General features: G+C 42.7%; 1 protein-coding gene across 1 annotated transcript in view; it reads right to left on the bottom strand.

Moving 5' to 3' along the window:
* CEP83 (centrosomal protein 83) overlaps positions 1-3,430 on the bottom strand; it is a 165,170-nt gene extending 161,740 nt beyond the window's left edge. Inside the window, exon 1 of the mRNA XM_056116235.1 lies at positions 2,982-3,430. The gene's annotated coding sequence lies outside the window, so the exon portion shown is untranslated. The remainder of the gene's footprint in view (positions 1-2,981) is intronic.
* Positions 3,431-19,998: the final 16,568 nt, after the last annotated feature.

A 19,998-nucleotide genomic window follows, 5' to 3' on the forward strand; every position in this document is an offset into this window, starting at 1 on the left:
GTTTATAATCTACATATGAAGTTAAAACAAACATAGCCAAAATAAAATACGTGTTAAACAGTATGACTAAAATATATACTACATGATTTCACAGGTGAAGAAACTGAGAATATTTCACCCTAAAATATAACACTAATTATTTTGAGATAAGGCATCTGAGAACAAAACACTCTCACCCTCTCCCCTCCCCCTCAGTCCTGAAAGGAGATAAATTTGCACAATCATTAATTTAATCTTTATCCTCCCTCTTCACAATTTACTGCCATCTAGTATGAAGACAGTAAGTTTTTCAAAAAAATTTTGTGTTTGTCTAAAGCAGAGCTTACAATGGGGGGAAGGGTGGGGCAATAGCCTCAGGTGGCAATTTCTCTTTACTTAAAGAAGGCAGATTTCCAGCAGGTGTACTGAATGCTATTTTATTTTGTTGCCTCTTTTTTTCTCCCCTGAAACAGGGGTAGCAGTCAAATAAGTCTGGGAAACTTCTGGAAAAATATAAAAGTTCTTTGTTCCAGTTACTCATTAGGCCTTCATACTCCTATAACAGTTCTCACACCACGTAAAATTGTCATAAAATGTATGATTTTCTCCTGCTAATGTTTGATGTCAATTTTTCTTAGACCCAGGAAAATTAAAAGAAAAACTTTTCCTCTTCAGCAGAGGTGAAGTAAAAATTAGAGAAATAAAAATTAGAGAAAAAACTATAGAATATTTAGACTTAGGGAAGAAGGGAAATTAAGGTCAGATAGATAAGGAAATAAAGCAGCGGTTTCCAACCACTGGTCCACAGACTAGTATGAGTTCGCAGATGTACAAAGGTTGAAAAGCACTGGTTTATCATTTTGGTGAGTTCTGGAGGTGTGAAAAGGATGAACACCACTAATAGAAAGGATGATAGAGAAGGACAGTAAATGATAGTGAAGAAACCAATCTGGTCAGAGTATAGTTCTTCTATAAAGAATAGGAGCTTGAATAAAGCTAAGTACAAGTCAATCAGCCTAATCAGTAGCTGAATAAATAGCAGTACTCCTACATAAAAAAAAAAAAAGAAGCTAAGTACAAGTATATTTTGAAGAAATCAAAGTAGTTCTGGAAAATTATTTACAGACATATACAAGCATCCCCCTAAAAGTAAAGCGAGAACAGACAACTTGAGAATATTACTTACTAAACCTAATATTTTATGTATGCCAAAGTTAAAACAAAATTGATTTACTTCAGGTCAGTGTTCTCAGCATTTTGTCAACTGTTTTGTTTTCTTTGTCACTTCTGTGTTCTTCACTTCTCACTTCCCTCTGTGGTACCAGTCTTGTGGGCTGGCCCATTCAGTGAATTTTCACCTATGGTCCCTTGGAATAACCTGAGGACCCACAGAGGCCAAATGGCCCCATGTAGAGAAACACTAAGAAACAGTACCTCAAAAACATGCATACACCAAAAAGAAAAAGAAATCGGACAATTAACAACTCTTCCTATTAAGATTTCATTCTTCAAAACTTCTTAAATTAAGAATTTCCCATGACAAAATGCTGACTCCTGACTACTAAGGATTTTATCACACGAGTCATTCTTGATTTTTCCTTTTTGCTTGTTTTGCCCAACTCTTGAATATTTCATTACCCAAGGTCAGCATATAAAAAAAGAAAAGGAGAAAAGGATTCTAAAGCGAAGCCTGTGAATATTTTCAATACAGTAACGGCATTACTAATAATTTTATTCAAAGTCATTCAGGTTCAGTGACTCTAGTGTTCTTAACTACTTCCCTACTTAAAAGGTTTCTGCACTCAAAATATAAAAAGCATTTGGAGTTATGTGCATGAAAAAACATCATTAGCAGTATTGTAAATCACAGTATCTCAATTTTTTGAAAAGAAAAAGTATTCTGCGACTTCTTGCCTTAAAACTGTATCTTTAGGAGTTCAATGAGAAGCAAAGAGAAAGGCTAAATGACTATTTTAAAACTACCGTAAGCAATTAGAGTTTCGTTTCTCAATGTTCTATGTAATCCAAACTCTTGTTTTATACCTTGAGAAACGTTATGAAACAGCACACACATTTCATCTGGTTAGAAAATACTCAAATGCAAGGGACCACCTGAAATACCCTATCGTAAATCACCAAAGGGCAACTCAAACCCATTCATAACTCTGGGGAGTTGTATGAGACACTGAATTTGAAAGTACTATGATCATTCTTAAGAACATGGGTTTGAAATCAAAAGCTAATGCCGAAGGTGCTAGGTGTAAACCACCAACAGGTTAAATCCTGGCATTCAAAGAATTCTGAATCCAAATAATTGCAGGATACATTTAATGCTATTCTAGTAGAGTTTTCAGGCTTGTTTACAGACATGTTGCCTGGTAACGGAAGCACTGCCTCAACAACCTGCTTAGTTTTAGATTTACTACGTGCTCGCAGTCCCAACACATTAGGAACTACACCATACTGTAAGGCGGTGAGAACCAACATCTGGCCTTCCTAAGATGTCATCCTGACATGTCACAGACCCGGCTTCAATCTTGAGTACATAGAACGTGAGCCAAAGTGCTCCTTTAAGGTTTAAGGTTGGCCAGGAGCGGATTTCTCCAGCTTCGTTTAAATCAGGAGTTCATTTACATATTCCACGCTCGACCTCAGGAATGATTCCCCCAACACGCTGTCAAAACTCTCTTGAAAGTCAAAGAGGATGAACACGACAGCACTGCATGTCTCTGAGACGCCGGGGACCCACTCGCTTGGCAACGGGTCATCTCCAGCTACCGCGCTGCAGAGCTTCAAAAGCAGCTGTCTCGGCTCAACGTGTATTTCGCCCGCTACACAACTAGTTCCCACAGACCTCTAGACTAACTCCCGCAGCGGTGACTTGACAGATAACAAGGGGTCAGGGCGGTGGGGGGAGGGATGCAAAAAAACCAAGAAATGAATATTTCAAAATACGGACAGGAGAGAGGCTTTCCCCACCACCACCCAGAGAACTTACATACCAGACTCACACACGTGCGCGCGTAAAACTAAAGTGACCGGTGTTCTGGCCGCACTCGCCACCAAGGGAAACCTCCTCGGCTCCAACCACAACGGCCACTCAGCTCTTCTCGCGGAGGGCATTGGGGTTAAGGGACACAGCCCTCCCCACCCCCCACGCGGGGTGTGGGTCCAGCCCGCCACTCCCGGCGAGGTCCGGGCGGCCGCTCGCGGCGCAGGCTGAGGAGAAGGAGCAGCGGGAGGCGGAGGAGGGCCTAGAGCGCGCCCCTCAGACTCCCCACCTCAGGGCAAACGTGAGGTGTTCCGGGAGACGTTCGAGGGCGGCGGAGGAGCAAAATGCCCCGCTCCTCCTCGGAGCACCCGCTGCCTCCTCCCGGGTGCGGGTGCGGGGACGCCGACCACCCGGACGGACCCACGCCGGCGCCGGCCTCGGCCAGCGGCCACAGCCCCTCCCGCCGGCGGCGTTGACTGGGTTCTGAGCCCTCAGAGCGCGCCGAGCAGGAAGTCCCGCCCCCACGCCACGTCACCGTCGCCGCGGACGCGGGCTGGGGCTGTTAGACGGAGGGGGCGGGCCCGGCTGAGGCGGGAGCTGCTGGCGTCTAGGGCGGGAGAGCCGGGGCAGAGAGTCGCTCTGAGAGAGAGAGCGCCATGGGGATACGGAGAAACCGCGCGTTAACCAAGGAGAAGTAACTCTCTGAGACCGGAGTTGGCTTCACGGAGCTTCCAGGACGCGCAGCCCGCTCCTCGTACTCCCCCACCCGCTCCGCTACGTCGGCGGCCCTGGATCTTTGCCGCCCGTTCCGCGCCCAAACTTCCTCTCTGTGAAGGATCTTGTCCCCGCCGCGCTTGGTCTTGTCACCACCGCTGGCATCAAGCCGGAGCGTACAGATTTAATGAGTCCCCCGAGGTCACTCGTCTACCCTGGCAGCCTCGGGGCATCAGACCCGCGCGCGTGGGGAGTCGCCTGGGCTGGACTGGAGGAAACCAAGCGCCCAGGTGTGAAGCGTTCCCGCCGCGGCCGCTCCAAATCTCAGCGCGGATTTAGTTAACCTCCAGCGCCTGGGTCCCACCGGAGGAAACCTTGTGAACGATTTGTCGGAGTGGTAAAGTCTAGTTGAAAGAGAGAAAGTACCATCTTTGGAGGCGGTCCCGTTCTGTGTGAGGGCTGACCTGAGGTAGGGTTTCAGCCCCTGAGGTGGTAGAAGAATGAGGCACCGCCCCACTTTTGCTTGGTGCCTTGGTTTGGGTTTTCATGCCCACTCCATGGAGAAGCGCAGATTATTTTTACAAGCTTTACCTCCCCTCCCCGAAGGGAACGTGGTGTGGGGCCCTGGTTGAAAAGTAACTGACATGATGATCTTTTTTTTCTGTCCATGGAAAAGGAACCACCGGATTAGGAAGCCAGTTGAGGTGGAGGGAGTGTTGCTTGGTGGATTGCATAGATGATAGATAGGGGCAATAGAGCTGTCAACAGAATAGATATAAACTTTCACTTTTTCATGTGACATGAATATGTGTAGAATAGTAGCTCACAATTGCGGGGCTCTTGGATCAGGTAGTGAGCACCACTTCAGGTTACCATCTCTAGCCATCTCTAAGAGAGCTGCAATTCTGATTTTTACAACGTAAGACAGAGCCACTGATGTTAGGTGTTGTCACAGGACGCCCTAGCTTTAGAAGTCTCTGTAGGTTTAAAAAAAAAAATCAAATCATTGGTCAGGGGCCCAGGATGCGGCATGTGGCTCCACTGGTAAAGCATAAGACTTGGCATGTGCCAGGTCCTTGATTTCCCCCCTCATCACTATGTCTCAAACACACGTGGGAATAGGGTAGAGTACTACATGGTATACCCCACAGCACACAAAATTCACTAATTGGGAAAAATTGTATGAGAAATGACTAACCACCAATGGCAGGCTTTAACCTATATTTTATTTCTCAAATACCAGATGAATCAAGAATTTAAATAACAACAACAAAAATATTACAAAATGTGGTTTAAAAGATCTTTTCTACTTGTGAAACAAACCATCAGGGGAAAAAATTGGCAAAATTTGGCCACATATTGTAGTCTTATGTATACATCGTTAAACAGTTTAAACAATTTCTGGCCACAATACAACAAAATTTGTCAGCACCACAACCAATGAAGATTCCACAAAATGACGGTTAGAAATAAAGAATTCAGCAGTTGCAGAATATAAAATCAAAATGAAAAAATGTTTTGGATTTCTATATGCTAATGACACTATCAGAGAAATTAAGAAACTTATCATTATGTCAAGAGGACTATAATACTCAGAAATAAATGTAATTAAAGAGATAATAACTTGAACCCTGAAAACTCAATGACCATGAAACTAAAGAAGGCATTAACAGATATTCTGTGCAAACAGATTAGAAGGATTAATATTGCTACTGTCTGAGATGGAGAAACAGTATAGTGGGTAGTGCATGCCTTGTATACAGCTGACCCAATTCCAACCCCCAGCACCTCCTATGGTCACCTAATTCCTATCAGGAGCAATTCTTAATCACAGCATCAGGAGTACCAAAGGGTGTGACCCCAAACAATAACAAAAATACACTACAAAAAACAATCAATAGACTCAATGCAATCCCTTCCAATTTTTCACAGAAATAGCCCAAGATAAGGGATTGAAAGTAAAGTGGGTAGGGCTCTTGCCTTGTACACTGCTGTCTGGGTTTGATCCCTGGAACCCCTGATGATCCCCCAAGGACCACCAGGAGTAATTTCTGAATACAGAGCTAGGAGTAAACCCTGATCAATTGCTGGGTGTGGTCCAAAGACCAAAAAATAAAAAAAATTAAATAGACAGATAAAAAATTGTATAGAGCCATAAAAGCCAAGCAAATATTGAGTAAAAACCTGGAAACAAACTTGCTCTCTGATTTAAAATTTTATTCCACGATGGGATTCTTGGTGAAGGGAGGAGGGTACAGTGTTTATGAATTCAGTGTTGGAATTATGTGCACAGGAAACCGCCAATAACAGTATTATAAATCACAGAACCTCAATAACTCAATTTAAAATACTTTTAACTAAAATAAAATTTTATTACAAAACTAAAATCAAAATTATTACATGGCATAAATGTGTAAATATCAGTAGAAGAGCCTAGAAATAAACCCAAGAAAATATGGTCTATGAATTTACAAAGGATCCCAAAATACACAATAGGGAAAGGACAGTATCTCTTAATAATATGTGTAGGAAACTTTGTACAGTAATATACAAAAGAATGAAATGCAATCATGGTAGTGTACAAAAAAATTAACTCAAAATGGATCAAAACCTTGAAACTAAGACCTGAACAAAAAAGAAAATCCTGGGGGGAAACAGGCTTTTGAATTTGATACCAAATGCAAAGTAAAGTAAAAGATCAACAAGAATAGCCAGTAGATTGGTACAACTCAAATGTTCAACAACTGACAAATGTACAAAGTAGTTGTGGTTCATTTGCACAATGAAAAACTATGCAGCTGTAAGAAAAAGTGGGATCATGAAGTTTGCTACAACCTGGAGAGCATCATGCTGAACAATATTAGCCAAAGGGAGAAAGACAAGCACCAAATGATCTCACTCATCTGTTGTGTATAGAGAAATAAACTATGGGAATAGGTAATATTACTTGCTAACAAACTCTGAGTGCTGGAATAAAAGTTCAGAAAACCAAATTGATGATGAATAGCTGCAGGGGATGTGACACAGGGGCATGGCTGAGGGATCTTAGGCACATTGGAGGTGGTGAGGTGTGGTGTACACCAAGACCATAAATGTCAATATTATTGTAAACACATTTAACTATAATTAAAAAACAATAAGCAAGACTACATAAGATTCCAAACTGTGGGTTAAACATTCTTAAGAAAATACTAGGAAAGAAAAAAATTGTAGATAGCAAAACACAGACATTTTGAAGTTTGTTAATATGGCATGCCAGCCTTTCAGCAACCACATCACACCCACTTTTTCCTATGATGAATAAAACGGAGGAGAGTGATAGCACAGCAGGTAGGGTGTTTGCCTTGCATGTGGCCAACCCGGGTTCGATTCCTCTGTCCCTCTCAGAGAGCCCGGCAAGCTATTAAGCATATCCCACGGCAGAGTCTGGCAAGCTCCCCAAGTTGTATTTGATATTCCAAAAAACAGAAAAAAACAAGTCTCACAATGGAGACGTTAATGGTGCCTGCTTGAGCAAATCGATGAAGAATAAGATGACAGCGCTACAATGCATTATATATATAGTGGTGTAACACAGGTGTTCAAAGTTTTCAAGTCTATTAAAAAGAAAATCAGTGATGAGCAGAAGTGGAGGATTGGTACATCTGGCTTTAAGGCAAAGTAATCAAAAGACTTAGTATTGACAAAAAAAAAAAAAAGATTGGCCAAGCATCACTAGGAGGGGCCTGTGGATACCTGTTTGGGAGATATGCAAAATAGACAAATGAAACAAATAGAGAAGTCAGAAAGAGACTTCACTCATAGATACACTAAGGAGAAAAAATTACACTTCAAACGCTGCTATAACAAATAGACATCCACCTGCAAAAAAAAAAAATCTAGATACAGACCTTAAAACAAATTTATCCAACATACTCTGAATTTGGCCTTTTGCCTCCTTAGATCACAAGCTGAGGTGTCTTGCAAAGTACCTCTTGCCCACATTTTTCTCTTCAGGAAAGAGTTTTGATAGACCAAAAGGCAGAAGATACAACTCCAGAATGGAAATGCAGCTTGGTTTTGCACATGCTGTTTCCTCTGCTTTGTCTCTCTTGTCTCTTGCTTCTCATCTCCACTATCTCCCACCAACCAAACCACTATATAAGTGGCTGGTTTTGGCTTCAGATTTCATTTAGAAATGCTTCATTCCAAAAAACATTATGAACATTATAATTCCTCCAAACTAGGTATGGGTTCATTTGTATTATGGTAGTTCACACTGAATCAGAATGACTCATTTATTAGTCTTTATAGTTTGTGAGCTCCTTGAGAATAGAAAAAGTCAGTAATAGTAACATATTGGCACTCTAGTGGAGGGTATAATACAGTACATTGTATGCCTAAAACATTAGTGCAATTTTAAATCATGATACTTAAATGCATAACCATTGATTCATTCGAATGTCTAACAACCCAAAACAGACTATTACACTTGAATAGATGTGGGTCACTGCCGGCGGTTTTGATCTTCGTTGTCTATGCACCAACATCCAATTATGATGAAGGAGAAATTGAGAAGTTGTACATGAAGCTGGAAAAGTTCTATAAAGACCACACCTTCTACAAAATCATTGTCGATAATTTTAATGCCAAGATAGGACCAAGAAGAACAGCCGAAGAACTCCACATCAGGATCCATGGCCTAGAATTGTACGAACTGGGTGAGAGACTGTCTCAATTCATCATGTCGACCAAGACTATCCATGGTAACTCACAGTTCCAGAAGGCCGAATCTAAACGTTAGACATGGGAGTCTCCTGGTGGACGGTTCCACAACGAAACTGACCACATTATATTCAATCAACAGTTTTGCCTGACCAATGTCACTGTTGTCCCAAAATTCCAAACGGGATCGGACCACCGTCTCCTCCTTCATGCAATATTCTACTTCACGGAGAGGGGAGAAAGGGCTGCAAAGTTTAAGAAGAGAACTCCCAGAATGACCACCAACTGGGAGCTCTTTGGCTCTATTGAGGCAACATGGGAAGATACCGTTGTTGACAACATTGACGAGGAATATTATCAACCGGTTCAGCACCTCCATGATTGTGCGAGGAACACCAAGAGAGAGATAGCTACAAAAAGATGCCTGTCTTCAAAAACTCTTGAGCTCTTTTGCCAATGTGACTTGGCACAAGCCTCAGGCAACTGCAAGCAAATGTCCAAGCTCACAAAGCAGTGCAGAGAAGCAATAAAGGAAGACCTCAAAGAGAGAAGAGCAGCAGTGCTGGCAGATGCAGCAGAAGCCAGGAAAAGCATTCACAATGCCTGCCTGTCCTTCGCCAACTACAAGACCAAGATGACTGCCCTCCAACGTCCTGATAAATCTATCACATCATACAGAAGGGCAATGGAGAAGAGTATCCATAACTTCTACTCAAATCTCTTCGATAGCCACGTCCACCTGCCCACATACCAAATTCCACAGGATAGTTTCCAACATTCTGCCTTCTGAAATCTGACACATCATTTTGTCGGTAAAGAAGCAGACAGCACCCAGCCCAGACAAGGTCAGACCCAAACACCTGAAGAACCTGCAGTCAGTACTCATCAATACACTGTCTCCGCTCTTCACATGCTACCTGTCTGAATGCAAGGTTCCATCCTAATGGAAAACCAGCAGGACTGTACTACTGTACAAGAAGGGAGACATCCATGACATGGGTAACTATTGCCCGATCTGCCTGTTTTCTGTCGTCTACAAGCTGTTCACTTGAGTCATCCTTAATAGGATTTGCAGAACACTAGATGAAGGACAACTATGCGAGCAAGCCGGGTATCAAAATGATTCAGCACGATCAACCATATCCACATGGTAACCAAGTTCATTGAGGTTTCTCGGGAGTTCAAGATACCACTCTATCTAACATTTGTTGATTTAAAGAAGGCCTTTGATTCTGTTGAGACTGAAGTGGTCATCGAGGCACTAGCCAAACAGGGCATTCAAACTCAGTACATCAAGATCCTCTGTGGGCTGTATTACATATTCACTACCAGGATCTCACCATTCTACAAGGAAGTGATCATCCATGTCAAGAGAGGAGTTCAGCAGGGTGATACCATTTCACTGAAACTCTTCACTGCCACCCTAGAGAATGTCATGCGATGACTGGAATGGGAAGGAATGGGAGTGAAGATAGATGGTCGGGAACTACACCACCTCCACTTCGCTGATGACATAGTTCTAATAACACCAAATATTATCCAAGTGGCACAAATGCTAGCCAACTTCGACCATGAGTGTGGAAAGGTCGTACTACAGCTGAATCTCACGAAGACAATGTTTATGAGAAACGGACTCATTCCTGATGTTCCATTTGCTCTCAACAGAATGAACATCTCCAAATGAAACAGGTATGTGTACCTAGGTTGAGAAGTCAACATGATGAATGACCTGGCACTTGAGTTGTGCAGGAGGAAGAGAGCAGCTTGGAATGCCTTCAAGAGCATCAAAGAAATAGCTAAGAGGACAAAGAACCTTGGCTCCATGCACCTCTTTGAATCCACTGTTCTTCCTGCATTAATATACGCCTTAGAGACCTGGGGCCTACGAAAACAGGATGAGAACTCTATTTGGGTCTCCCAAAGAGGAATCAAAAGAGCTATGCTTGAAGTATCACACTTCACTCAAGTAATAGAAAGAATTTGGAGTTCCAACCTCCATCGAGGTCAAGAATCAAGGATGCTGTCTCGTTTGCCAATCGTTGAAAATTAGATAGGCTGGACATTTAATGCGATTTGGAGATGACCGCTGGACTAGAGCCATTACCAACTGGATTCCATAGGACGTCAAAAGATCACTTGGTCACCTACCTACTAGATGGTCATACTTCTTTGTCAAGACCTGAATGATCGGTTTGAGGCTCTTCATGTTCCTAGAATGAGCAGACGCCATTGTGCTACACTAGCACGTTACAGGGACAAATGGAGACATTACTGGTGCCCGCTCAAGCAAATCAATGAGTAATGGGATGTCAAATGATCAAGTGATACTTAAAAATATAAAAGCTATGCTTATTAAAGACAATGTCAGGAGAATTGGGAGACAAGATACAAAAGTAAAAGATAACCTATTGGCAGTCAGTAATTGCAAAAGATAAAGGTAAAGGTAAAGGCCCTCCCGTTGATCGTCGATTTGCTCGAGCGGGCCCAGTAACGTCTCCGTTGGAGACTTTGTTGTTACTGTGTCTGGCATATCGAATACTCTCGGTAGCTTGCCGGGCTCTCCGAGAGGGGCGGAGGAATCGAACTCGGGTCGGCCATGTTGGCCGCGTGTAAGGCAAACGCCTTACCCGCTGTGCTATCGCTCCAGCCGGATAACGCGTCTGACTGCAAAAGATAATACTGTGATAAAAGACATTCAAAATATACAAATAACACTGAACACTCAACAATGAGAACACTCTGTTAATGATTAAAGATCTTAACACATCGCCAAGAAAGTGGCAAATAAGCATATGGAAAAAATGCTGTCCATCATAAATCATCAGGAAATGTAAACTAAAACAAGATATCATTACACACTTACAATTTATGCATACAATTCATAAAACCATCAAATGTTGGCAAGGAAGTAAAGTACTGGAAACTCTAATTTATTGCCATGAAATTGCAAAAGATCTTTAAGATTGAAACACTGTGATTTACAATACTGTAACGATGGTTTCTTATATACCTTATTCCAATATACAATATACCCAGTACCGATATAACCAACTCACTCCCCTAAGAATCTCAATATCTCTCCTCTCAAACCCAGCTTATCTGAGTGATCTATCAGTTCTCCCCTTGTGTTACCTTTGGCCCTTTTTTGTTAACCTTGCTGTGTATTTTCTCCTTTGAAAGTTTAGCAGTTTCTTATGAAATTAAATATGTTTACAATATGATTCTTGATATTTGTATAAAGTGATGAAAACCTTACATATAAAAACATGAAAGAACCAGGGCTGGAGCGATAGCACAGCAGGTAGGGCATTTGCCTTGCATGCAGCCGACCCGGGTTCGATTCCCAGCATCCCATATGGTCCCCTGAGCACCGTCAGAAGTAATTCCTGAGTGCAGAGCCAGGAGTAACCCCTGTGCATAGCCGGGTGTGGCCCAAAAAGAAAAAAAAACTTGAAAGAACCTTAAATGCTCGCCTACTAAATGAAAAGCCAATTGAAGAAGACTACATATATGTGACATGGGAGCTTTTCAAGGCATTGTGGGGCCCCAAACTGGCAGCAGCTCTGAACTGCTGATGCAATCTGCAAGGCCTTGATATTTGGACATATCAGGTTAGAAGACTGAGGGCAGGTTTCCCAAGTGGCAGTAGCTAATGTGGGTGCCAGTTAATCTCCGCCACCATATCCCATAAGAACCACAAATTAGTTTCTTATTTGGGACTCACTACAGCAGCCTGACCACCACATTGGGCCAGGAGCCCCTAGTCCAATCAACATTCCTTTGCAGTGAATGCAGGAATCCAAACTGCAATGGTCACAATGGTAAAGCAATGCAAAACCCCACCAGGCTTACTTAGTGAAGACACTAGACCAGATGAAACAATCAGTAATATGGAGCTTTATAAATTCTCTCACAAGGAATTTAAACTGGAGCTGTTAAGGGTGCATAAGGAGCTCAAAAAAATATGTTATGTGCTGCCAATAAAATACAAGAGGATATGAGAGCAGAAATAAGGAAAATACAAACAAAAGTACAAACAAATGACAATTCTGAAAAACCTGATAAGTGAAATGAAAAACTCACTGGAAGGCCTCAGCAGCAGAGTAACAGCTTCTGAGGACAGAATCAGTGAGCAACAAGATGAGGTGCAGGGAATCTTCAGATAATAGCAGAAAATGGGAAAGAACCCCAAAGTTAACCAACAGATGATAAAAAAACATTTGGATGAATTTCAAAAGAACAACATAAAAATCACTGGGGTACCTGAGGGGCAAGATGAAGAGTGCATACACCCAGATCCAGGAGACCCAAAGAGTACCAGCTAAAAAATCTAAATAAAAATACTCCAAGACATATCCTAGTCAAAATGACAAAACCATACATAGAGATAGAATACTGAGAGCAGCAAGATCAAGGAAATTACTTACAAAGGAAATTACTTACAAAGGAGCATACTTAAGATTTATAGCAGACTTATCAGAAGAAAGCTTCCGGGCCTCAGGACAGTGTTGGGACGTAGCAAAAAAACTATGAACACCTCACCAAGAATATTTTATCCAGCTAAACCCTCATTCATATTTTTGAAGGAAAAATATAGAACTTAATGGGTATTCCTAGGTGGTGGTCACCAGCCTGTCTGCAGTGAGCCAAGGGTTCCTTGTGCAAAGATGGAACAAAATCCCATAACAACACTGTCCAATTTGCTTGAGCGGGCCCAGTAACATCTCCATTGTGAGACTTCTTGTTACTGTGTTTGGCATATTGAATACTCTCGGTAGCTTGCCAGGCTCTCTGAGAGGGGTGGAAGAATCAAACCCGGCTCGGACAGGCTGGCTGCACGCAAGGCAAACACCCTACCGCTATGCTATGGTAGGGCATAACAACAGTCTCTCTCAATGTCAATGAGCTAATTGTACCAGGATATACAGAGTGGTAGATGGATTAGAACACTGAATTCATTGCTCTGCTGCCTGGAAGAAATACATCTGAACAGTTAGAGCAAACACAAACTCAAAGTTAAGGGCTGGAAGACAATTCTACAAGCAAACAACCCCCTCAAAAAAAATCTGGGGTTGCCATACTAATATCGGACCACATAGACTTCAGGCTGAAGAAGGTTGTAAGAGACGGTGATGATCAATTCTTAATGATCAAGGGATTGGTACATTAGGAATGTCTCACACTCCTAAATGTATATTCACCTAATGAGGGATGAGCAAAATACTTAAAACAACGAACAGACTTGAAGAAAGACATTGATTGTAATACAATAGTAGTTGGAGATTTCAACACCTCTCTATAGATCACCTAGACTAGAGCTCAGCAAGGAAGTGTTTTGAGGGAAGAAATGGAAGAGAGAGGATTTGTGTGTGTGTGTGTGTGTGTGTGTGTGTGAGAGAGAGAGAGAGAGAGAGAGAGAGAGACTTTTCATCCCCCAAAAGCTAAATACACATTCTCCTCCAGTGCACATGAGATATTCTCCAAGAGAGACCACATGTTGGGCCACAAAACATATCTTCCTAAAATTAAGAGGCTAGACATTGTATCAATGATCTTTTCAGACCACAATGCACTGAAAATAGAAGTGAATTACACAAAAAATCGAGATTCAAATCAAACACCTGGAAGTTAAACTGTTCACTACAAAACAACGGGTGGTTTAGAGAGGAAACCAAAAGATTCCTGGAACAAATGAGAATGAACACAAATAGCATGGTATTGAAACAAAGACAGAGCTGCAGATCAATGGAACACAGTTGAACGTACTGACACTGACCTTCAAGTATATGATCAACTAATCTTTTATAAAGGAAAAATAAATATGAAATGGAGTAAGGAAATCCTCTTTAACAAGTGATGGTGGGAAAACAGGGCAGCTATATGCCAAAAAATGAACTCAGTCCTCTTTCTAATACCAGGCATAAAAGTCCGATCAAAAAGTATTAAAGACTTCAACATCAGACCTGAAACCATAAAGTACATGGAGGAAAATGTGGGCAGACACCTCCATGCCACTAAAGCTAAAGGCATCTTTGAAGATGAAACACAACTGACCAAGCAAATTGAAGCAAAGATAAACAAATGGGACTATATTAAACTAAGAAGCTTCTGTACCTCAAAAGAAAGAGTAACCAAGATACAAAGATAGCCCACAGATTGGGGAAAATTATTTATCCAATAGCCATCTGAAAAGGGGTTAATATACAAGATATATAAGACACTGGTAGAAATTTACCATCAAAAATGAGAAGAAATAAACAGAAACTTCCTCAAAGAAAAACACAAATAGCCAAAAGACACATAAAAAAAGCTCTACACGGCCGCATGGGAGCCTTGTGGACAGCAGGTATGAGCCGGGGGTGTGGGGGCGACTAAAACCTCATGGGAAGGGGGGCGTTCCGGTCCGTCCTTCACGCCCTACCGAGGTCACCAGTTGCCCCCCACGAGCGGCTCTCCAGCACGGCCACAGCCCCAGAAGCACAAGGGCTTAATGCAGAACCCAGCAGCTTGGAGCAGAAAAGTGAAAGGACTATGCGTTAATCCAGGCAATCATTTCTGCCCAGAGGGGAAAGGGTGTTGCTCCCTTCCGCCCTCCTCCCTCTGGAAAGAAAGATGGCGGCCACATGGGAGCCTTGTGGACAGCAGGTATGAGCCGGGGGTGTGGGGGCGACTAAAACCTCATGGGAAGGGGGGCGTTCTGGTCCGTCCTTCACGCCCTACCGAGGTCACCAGTTGCCCCCCGCGAGCGGCTCTCCAGCACGGCCACGGCCCCAGAAGCACAAGGACTTAATGCAGAACCCAGCAGCTTGGAGCAGAAAAGTGAACGGACTATGCGTTGATCCAGCCCATCAAGTCTGCCGGAGGGGAAAGGGTGTTGCCCCATTCGCCCTCTCCTCTCTGGAAAGAAAGATGGCGGCCACATGGGAGCCTTGTGGACAGCAGGTATGAGCCGGGAGTGTGGGGGCGACTAAAACCTCATGGGAAGGGGGGCGTTCCGATCCGTCCTTCACGCCCTACCGAGGTCACCAGTTGCCCCCCACGAGCGGCTCTCCAGCACGGCCACAGCCCCAGAAGCACAAGGGCTTAATGCAGAACCCAGCAGCTTGGAGCAGAAAAGTGAACGGACTATGCATTGATCCAGGCCATCAAGTCTGCCGGAGGGGAAAGGGTGTTGCCCCATTCGCCCTCTCCTCTCTGGAAAGAAAGATGGCGGCCACATAGGAGCCTTGTGGACAGCAGGTATGAGCCGGGAGTGTGGGGGCGACTAAAACCTCATGGGAAGGGGGGCGTTTCGGTCCGCCCTTCACGCCCTACCGAGGCCACCAGTTGCCCCCACGAGCGGCTCTCCAGCACGGCCACAGCCCCAGAAGCACAATGACCTAATGCAGAACCCAGCAGCTTGGAGCAGAAAAGTGAAAGGACTAAGCGTTAATCCAGGCAATCATTTCTGCCCAGAGGGGAAAGGGTGTTGCTCCCTTCCGCCCTCCTCCCTCTGGAAAGAAAGATGGCGGCCACATGGGAGCCTTGTGGACAGCAGGTATGAGCCGGGGGTGTGGGGGCGACTAAAACCTCATGGGAAGGGGGGCGTTCTGGTCCGTCCTTCACGCCCTACCGAGGTCACCAGTTGCCCCCCGCGAGCGGCTCTCCAGCACGGCCACGGCCCCAGAAGCACAAGGACTTAATGCAGAACCCAGCAGCTTGGAGCAGAAAAGTGAACGGACTATGCATTGATCCAGGCCATCAAGTCTGCCGGAGGGGAAAGGGTGTTGCCCCATTCGCCCTCTCCTCTCTGGAAAGAAAGATGGCGGCCACATGGGAGCCTTGTGGACAGCAGGTATGAGCCGGGAGTGTGGGGGTGACTAAAACCTCATGGGAAGGGGGGCGTTTCGCTCCGCCCTTCACGCCCTACCGAGGCCACCAGTTGCCCCCCGCGAGCGGCTCTCCAGCACGGCCAGGACTCCAGAACACAGAAACCAATTTCTTAACTATCTGACTTTCAGTAGAAATACTTCCAGGGTCAATAGGTAAAAGAGCAGAAATCCAAAACCAACATTTAATTCTTGAACCCAGCCGTAGAAAGCAAATCACTTCACAATGCTTTTTCAGCATGTCTGATTTGGGGGGGGGGGTAAACTCTAAATAATAGTGGTGAATCTTTTATTGAAACAATCTAATCAAAGCAGATAGAGTGTTAACTAGAATTCATCTGCCTCACAGGGACGGGGAGGGGTGGGGGGTGGGGTTTTATTGGGGTTCTTCATGGTAAAAAATAAGTATTGGTAAAGGGAAATGTGTTTGATATTTGCATGACTGAGACATAAACCTGAAAGCTTTGTAACCTTTCCCACAGTGATTCAATAAATAAATAAAAAATAAAATAAAAATAAAAATAAAATAAAAAAAAAAAGGTCTACATTGCTAATCATCAGGGAGATGCAAATCAAAACAACAGTGAGACATCTCACATCACAGAGTCTGTCACACATCAAAAAGAACAAGAGCAACATGGAATGGTGCTTGGATGAGAAGAGAAAGGAACTCTCCATTGCTGGTGGGAATGCCAAATGGTCCAGTCTTTGTAGATATGGGCATTCCTCAAAAAACTAGAAATTGAGCTTCCATATGACCCAGCAATACCACTTCTGGGAATATACATTGGGGGCCCAAAAACACACAGCAGAAATGCTATCTATACTTCTATGTTTATTACAGCACTACTCACAATAGTCAGAATCTGGAAACAACCTGAGTGCCCAAAAACAGATGACGGGATAAATAAACTATGGTACATCTATACAATGGAATACTACACAGCAGTTAGGAGAAATGAAGTCGTGAAATCTACTTATAAATATATGGACATGGAGAGTATCATACTGAAATGAATGAAATGAGTGAAATGAGTCAGAAGGAGAAGGGCAGAAGTAGAATGATGCACTCATTTGTGGAATATAAATATATATATTATGAGACTCATTACCCAAGGACATTGGAGACAAGAGCTTGGAGGATTTCTCTATGGTTGGAGCAAAGCCTGCTTCAAGTGCTGGAGTAGAAGGCAGTTGGGATAGAGAAGGGATCACATGAAAAAGATAGTTGGAAAAGACCACTGTGTGGAAAAGAACTGTGTGATAAAAGTAGGTAAAGGAACAAACAAGATAACCTCTCAGTATCTGTACTGCAAAGCATAATGCCCAAAATGGTGGGGGGGGGGGGGAGAGAGAGAGAGAGACATAGAGGCAGACAGAGACAGAGACAGAGAGATAAAAACAGAGAGCGAAATAGGGAGAAAGAAGAAAAGTGCCTACCAAAGAGACAGGCTGGGTGCAGGTGGAGGTGGTAGTGGTAGAAGGTAAACTGGGACATTAGTAGTGGGAAATGTACACTGGTGAAGAAGGAATGGGTGTTGTATGAAACCCAAACAAGGATACTTTTGAAATCGTGTATCTCACAGTGATTAAAAAAATTTAAAAAGACCACATATTGTGGCATACTAATTACATACCACCTTCTAAAGACAAACTCTGGTGGCCGCCATCCTCCAGAGGCCACTGGACAGTCAGGTTTGGGCCCTCAATGACGAGACATGCAGAACCTCATGGAATGGGGGTAGAGCCAGCCCTTTCCTCCCTGGTCCAACAAGACCCGGAGCCGCCACCCACAAATGGCCTCTCTGGCTCCTGATCAATCTGCTAAATGGCCATGATCCCAGAGACTTAGGAACAAATCTCGGAACCCAGCAGGTTTTGGCAGAAATCTCTCCAGATTTAAGTGTTAAAATTTCGGAATTTCAAAATCACACATCCACTACTGCAGCCATGCGACATCAGATGTTATTCATAACCAGCAATAGAAAACAAATTGTCTACTGTTGCCTTTTTTGGCAGATCCAAGTGTTGGGGTAAAATCCCAAATAATTATGGTAGGTCTGGTGTCAAAATAGTGAATGTAATCAAAGTAGAGAGAGATTAATGTAGAAATCATCTGCCCCACAGGTAGGGGGAGGGCTTGGGATGGGGGTATATTGGGGTTTTTGGTGGTGGAGAATGGACACTGGTGAAGGTACGGGTGTTTCATTGTATGACCGAGACTTAAACCCGAAAGCCTTGTAACTGCTCTCATGGTGATTCAATAAATAAAATTATAAAAAATGGAAAAAAAGTAAGGTGGAGTTCATACCCAATTCAATCAGCCTAATCAGTTGCTGAATAAATAGCAGTACACCTACATTTGAAAAAAAGTAAAGACAAACTCTGAAGACTGGGAAAAAAATGGCTAGGGAGATAGCTCAAAGTTTAGAACACATGGCTACCAGGTGAGAGGCCCTAATTCAATCCCTGGCACCAGATGTCTCCCCTCTAGTGGGGAACCCTGGTGGATCCTGAGAATTTTAGAATAGTCTCTATGAAAAAAAATGATTATCGTAGGGTAGAAGAGATGAATTTGTGAATGTGCAGAGCAAAGTTAATTTCTAGGGTACTTTCAGTATATGTTCAGTATGATATTATGATGATGGATGGATGACAAACAGGTCTGTCTAAATCCTATAGACTGTACAACGCCAAGAATGAACCTATAGACTTTGGGTAAATTAAAATGTCAATTCTTGGTAAAACATAAATCATTCTAATGAATATTGATAAAAGGGGAGATTTTGCATGTGTGAAGCAGGGAGTACACGGGAAATGTCTGTACTCTATTTTGGTACTACCAGTGATAAATTTACTTTCTATTTTGTTGTAAACCTCTAAACCACTCCAACAAATAAATGCTGTGCTGTAACCTAGTAATTATACTACAAAAGACTTTAATGCTGATAATTATTATAATATTCTATTAACAGAAATACCAGTAAGGTCATTTTCTTCTGATAATCAACATAACTAAGAAATCTTCCTAATAATCAGAAATATGATAGATTTACTCACACTCAGAGCAAAAGAAAGCATGTGATTCTGAGAGACAAATTTAAACTGCATAAAAGATTGATAAGCTATTAAGCTGACAAATGGTGTATGTGTGTGGGTTGGGGGAGACAAGAATAACAAGAAAACAGCTCAAAGAATTAGAGTGTATGTTTTGCATGCAGGAAGACTGGATTTGATCCCCAGCATTACATGGTTCCCCTGAGCACCTAATTCAGAGTGTTTTCTGAGTACCATCTGGTAGGCCAAAAACACAAAACACAAATTTTAATTAGATATATTTAACAGACAAATGTGTTTGTCTACTATGCCAAATATAGGAGATAAATAATTGCTATAAAAATGAAAGGCCTTGAAATTATGGAGCTAATGAAGTTTATAAATGGAATAATGGAATTCTTAGGAATCTAACAGGAAATTAACAAGTTTAAATTTTATGTGAGAAAATACAGACACAGAATATTTAAACAAGAAAAAATACTTTAGGAAAGAAATGACTAGAATAAATAGACACTTCACTGAGTTGGTGAAAATAGTCACTCACCACACAGAGAACTAATATCTATGATTTATAAGGCACTCACAAAAATTCACAACAAAAAAAGCCCCATCAAAAATGGGAAGAGGATCTGAACAAAACACTCAAAGAAGACATGCAGATGGCAAATAGATAGATGAAAAAAT

Source organism: Sorex fumeus, unplaced genomic scaffold (assembly GCF_029834395.1).
Source record: "Sorex fumeus unplaced genomic scaffold, SorFum_2.1 ptg000003l, whole genome shotgun sequence".
Classification (NCBI taxonomy): Eukaryota; Metazoa; Chordata; class Mammalia; order Eulipotyphla; family Soricidae; genus Sorex; species Sorex fumeus.